We start from the raw sequence: 6,000 nt of genomic DNA, 5'->3' as shown, positions 1-6,000 counted from the left end.
TTATCTTTCTTATTAGATAATGGAATTTACAACGCTTAAGACTAAAAAGCGTGTAGCTAAAGCTAAGTTAAGTAAACTGAAAGAGAAAATTACAGTGACTTACGATTCTGCTGATGTTGATCAGTTAGAACTTTTTAAATCTAGATTAAATAATTTAATGACCGAACTTTCGGATATTTTTAGTAACATATTTGTAGTGTGTGAAGAAAAAGATATTGATGTATTTATAGAAGAACAACAGGTCATACAAGATACTGTTGATGAGTTAATTTTAATGCTAACCAAAGTTAAGAATGTTAAAGACATTAGTGTGGAAACTAAATCTTGTGAAATAGCGAGTATACGCTTACCTAAGCTAACTCTTCTTGTATTTAGTGGCAGTACTGAAGAATGGTTATCATTTTCTGATTTATTTAAAACGGCGATAGTGGATAATGACCATTTATCAGGTGCACAAAAGCTACAATATTTAAAGGGTTCTTTAAACGGAGATGCTTTGCGGATTGTTCAAGCTTTAACTATTTGTGACAGGAATTTCGAAAAAGCGTGGCATTTATTGTGTCAAAGATTTTCACATAAGAGAGAATTCCTTTCATCGTTATTAAAGAAAATCTTGTATTTATCAAATTTACAATCTGAAATTCCTAGTCGGATATTAGCTATTTTAATGTTAATAGTACAGTTTAAATTGGATTCTTCGACGAGAGGATGGTGGGAAGGAACATTAAAGAGTGAGGAAATACCAACACTTAATAATCTGCTAGAGTTCTTGAAATCTCATGCCAGAACCTTGCAAGCAGGTAAAACGCAAGGTGTTAGAAAACAAGTTACAAAAGACAAATTGACTTCATTGGCTTCAGAGATTCGCGCGCAGTGTACATATTGTAAAGCCGGTTATTCAGTTTTTAAATGTAATAAGTTTTTAAATTTGAATGTTCAGGAACGCGTTAATTTTGTCAAGAGAAATAATGTTTGTTTTAATTGTTTAGTTTCAAATCATAAAGCTTTCGAGTGTAGAAGTACACATAAATGTAAAAAGTGCTTTAAAAATCATCACACACTACTGCATTTCGAAAGAGTTCAAAATGAACCAAAGGCACGTAAAGGAGTTACGAACAGTTCGAATGAATTATCAGTGACGGCTAAGCCATTTTTCCCTGGGCCAGAACCTCGCGCTCAATCGGCTGGGTCAGGGGAGAATATTGCAAGTTCTAGTCCAGTAATTAAATCTTGTGTTTCAGACTTTAATTTTCAGAGTAAATTTTTATTATGTACGGCTGTTATTAAAGTGTTGGATTCATCGGGTGAATACCAATTGTGTAGAGCCCTCCTTGACCCTGGCAGTCAAGCAAGCCTGATTTCAGAAGATTGTGTACAAAGACTAGGGTTAGCAAGAAGAAATGCCAAAGTTTTTATTTCATGTTTAGGGTCTTTGGATACGAAAACTAATGGAATTACGGAAATAAACTTCGTTCCGCATTTTCCGGCGAAAGTGTCATTTAAAACTTAAATTAGTATTTATCATCAATAGAATTATTGGAACTTTGCCGCATTTTACATTCGATAAGAAGTACGTTGAGGAATATAATGATTTAATGTTAACAAATCCAACATTTTACAAAAGTGGACCTGTTGATATACTTTTAGGCGTAGATATTGCCTTACCTCTTTTAAAGGGAGAAATAATTAAATACGAAAAAGGTAAACCGGTAGCTTCTCGTTCTGAACTAGGATGGATTATTTCAGGTAGTGTGAATAATTCAACAGAAATTAATCTTACTATCTATGTTAATAATATACAAGTGGAAACTGATCAGATGCTGTCTGACTTTTGGAAATTGGATACTGTACCTACGTGTGACATGCTTACTAAATCGGAGAGAGCATGTGAAGATTATTTCAAATCTACATATACGAGAGGAAAGTGGGGTATATACTGTGAAATTACCGTTTCACTCTCCGCGTTCTCAGCTTGGAGATTCCAGACAATTAGCTATGCGTAGATTCCAATCTTTAGAAAATTCACTTCTAAAAAGGCCTCAGATATATGAACAGTATAACGATTTCATGAGGGAATACCTTGAGCTGAGACATATGGAGGGAGTGCCTGAGGGAGAGATTCTTATTGACTCTACGTATTACATGCCTCATCATGCCGTATTAAAGGAATCAAGTACTACGACTAAACTGAGAGTTGTTTTCGATGCTTCAGCTAAAACAACATCGGGTCTTTCATTGAATGATATTTTGATGGTTGGGCCAAGAGTTCAGCAAGAGCTGTTTCCAATTCTTCTACGATTTAGAACTCACAAAATTGCAGTATGTGCCTATGTAGAGAAGATGTTCAGACAAATTCGTATCCACCCAGAAGATACAAATTCGCAACTAATACTTTGGAGGGATAGTTCTAGTGAGCCCTTGAGTACATTTAGATTAGTGACAGTTACATATGGGACTGCCTGTGCGCCATATTTGTCTACTAGAGTAATGAAACAACTTGCATTAGATGAACAAGTGAGATTTCCTTTAGCATCAAAAATTGCCCTTCGTGATTTTTATGTTGATGATTTGCTTTCAGGGGCACAAAGTGAAGAGGAAGCGAATGTTCTAGTTCAGCAGTTGAATGAAATGATGAAAAGGGGTGGATTTCGCTTAAGGAAGTGGATTTCAAACAGTTCAGCTATTTTAGAGAATATTCCCGAGTGCTTACGAGAATCCAGTATTTCTCTTGAAATAAACAGTGACAAGAAAGTAAAAGTATTGGGAATTAATTGGAACAACTCTAGTGATACGTTTCATTTTTCGGTATGCATAGGTGATAAAGAGTTTACTAAGAGGACTATTTTATCAGAAGTAGCCAAAATCTTTGATCCAATGGGATGGTTAGCGCCAACAATAATATACGCGAAAATATTATTACAAGAGTTATGGAACTTACAGCTGGGTTGGGATGAACTCGTTGATAAGAGAATAAGTAGAAAATGGAAGCGTTTCTATCTAGAATTGCCCTTACTTTCGAGCTTACAATTTCCGAGGCATGTCTTGAGTCTGAAGGCAGTAGTTATAGAAATCCACGCTTTCTGCGACGCTTCAGAAAAGGCTTATTGTGCAGTCATCTATCTCCGAACAATCGACCTTGATTCGTCAGTCAAAGTCAGCCTTCTGACATCGAAAACCAGAGTAGCGCCCTTAAAAACCCAGTCTCTTCCGAGACTAGAGTTGTGTGCTGCGTTACTTTTAACCAACCTCTTACATGCAGTATTATTATGCATAGAACTGCCTATTAGCAATATTTACGCATGGACCGACTCGCGGGTTACATTGGCATGGGTTTTGTCCGAACCTCGCCGTTGGCTACCTTTTGTGGCAAATCGAGTTGCAAAAATCCAGGAAGCTGTTCCAGGTATTCGAGGGAATTATGTTGCTGGGAAAGAAAATCCTGCAGACTGTGGGACCAGAGGTTTTATTCCATCAGAATTCCTACAATGTGAGTTATGGATGAAGGGACCGCAGTGGTTAAACGAATCCGTAATTCATGTACAGCAAAATTCAAGTGTAGAATTAGAGAGTGAAGTTATGTTGAAAGAATTGAAAAAGAGTTTCAGTTCAAATGTTTCCAAATTTGAAGAGCCTAGTGTGTTTTCAAGATTTTCATCATGGTTAAAGTTATGTCGAGTGTTAGCATGGTGTTTAAGATTCAGAAATAATTGTAGTAAGTTACCTACAGAGCGTATAAAGGGTTATTTATCTATTGAAGAATTCTGTGAAGTTACTTCTATGATTGTTAGGATTGTGCAAAGAGCCGAATTTCCAGAAGAATTATTGTGTTTAGACTCTGGTAAACCTTTGAAGACATCAAGTAAATTACTGTCTTTAAGTCCTTTCTTGGATTCCGCGGGAGTAATGCGTGTAGGCGGAAGGCTCAGAAACTCTACAGTTTCAAATAATCAGAAACATCCTATGACTTTACCTATGAATCACAATGTTACGCGTTTAATTATTAAGCATTATCATGACACGTATCTTCACGCAGGTACGCAGCTACTCACTTCTGTCATACGACATTAATTTTGGATTGTGAATGCTAGAGATATTATAAGAAAGTGTATAAACCAATGCGTTATCTACCGTAGAGTTAGAGCGCAAACTGCAACTCAGCTAATGGCAGATTTACCCGCTTCAAGAGTTACTCAAAGTAGAGCTTTTTCTCGTGTAGGGATTGATTTAGCAGGACCATTTAACGTTAAATATCGTCCTGGTAGAGGAGTCAAAATCTTTAAGTGTTACGTATGTCTATTTATTTGTTTTACTACAAGAGCAATACACTTAGAATTAGTTGGAGATCTTTCAACAAAATCATTCCTCGCGACACTTAAGCGGTTTATAGCTCGTAGAGGCAAACCGTGTGAAATTCACAGTGATTGTGCAACGAATTTTATAGGAGCTAATAAAGAATTAAGGAAAGCCTTTTCTATTGTTCAACGTGATGAACAGCTACAGGGTTATATTTCTTCAGAAAATATTAAATGGTTGTTTAATCCTCCCTCTGAACGCGAATATGAGCAAAGAAGAACCCACTTCTCCGCGTTTAACTGTTCAGTGTGTTTTCGCTGCGTCTGGATTTTTACCAGTATTAAACTGATTACAGACATGTTGCTTAAAAAAATAAAACTTAGGGGGAAAAAAAAAACTTGTCAGAAAATCCAGAATCAATTTCTGCGCAGTGCAAGTCAATTTTCCGTACTTATTTGAGTCACGTTAACTAGTTCCGACTTGTAGAGATTAATATTAAAACTGAGACTCGGTCGTGCAGAAAATGTCACAAGTACTTCGTCTCTTTTTCCAAAAAAATTGTATTATATTCTCGTTTATCATTGCTCAATATCAGCATTTATCTGTGATAACTTTTAAGAAAACCTGTGGTAACAAATTCATTAAACAAATAAATGTAGTAACTTATGCAGGTGGGCTGTCAAATATTTCGTAAACTGTGTTCTTAAAATTGAAAAATATTTTATATTTCTTAATAAAATCCATCTGGGACTGAAACAGGTTTCCAATTGATGATGCTAACGATATTTAAAATTATATTCACAGATTGAAATTATAATTATTATAATAAAACTATAACCAATGTGTAACTTACCAGTTTCCTCATGTGTTTTATGTATTTTAGAAATTACAGACATCTACAAGTTCCACGAATTTCTTTCATATTTTTCTAAATGAAGCTGCTTTGCGTATTTCAGCCAGAGCGATGGCGTTGGAGTAAATATATTTCTTTTATTTCTACGCTTTGTTATTGTAACTTAAATTGTTTCTTCAGTTTTGTTTTCACTGCAAAAGCTTTTGAAAAGTTAATTCAGAAATCTGATTTAAAGTGTGTGTAAGGATTTTTTATTGATTCAGTAGTTTGATTATTTTCTGATTAGATCTTATTTACGTCTACAAGCAGTGCCAATAATTGAATATTAAAGCTATGGAGATTTTTGTCAGAGCTCGTTGGTATACTGAGACTTAATAATAATTTAGATTTGCTCGTTCAGTGTAGTGTTTGTTTATACTTTTATAAACTTTGTCCCATACAAATGTTTCCACAGATTTATTACAATACAACGTTAAATTAACTACATCCCCCCTTACTCGTATTCACGTTCACTTGGCTCAAGAACTCAGTAAGAAAATCTTAGGTTACTGGCAAGTATACTACTTAAACAACAGAAACTTAGTACAATCGCAATGTGTCAAAGTATCAGTTATCTCTCACTTCATATCAGGTGGTAAAACTCAGAAGACCAGCAATAAAGTGCTATATTCACAGTGAGTTTCCCATTTTTAGCTACCGTCTGTCTTGTCCTTTCTGTTCACTTTTTGAATATTTGATTTGAAGTGAAACGATCTTTAAAAAAGTAGGTGCTTCGAAATTTATAATCCTTGATCCTTTGGTATTTCATTAGAAAAATTCTCTCAATGCGAGACCCAGTGTGGAAGTATTTCAGG

Source organism: Stegodyphus dumicola, chromosome 11 (assembly GCF_044657685.1).
Source record: "Stegodyphus dumicola isolate Sdum_Otavi_A_Nest chromosome 11, ASM4465768v1".
NCBI lineage: Eukaryota > Metazoa > Arthropoda > Arachnida > Araneae > Eresidae > Stegodyphus > Stegodyphus dumicola.
Note: the sequence above shows the minus strand (reverse complement) of the source record.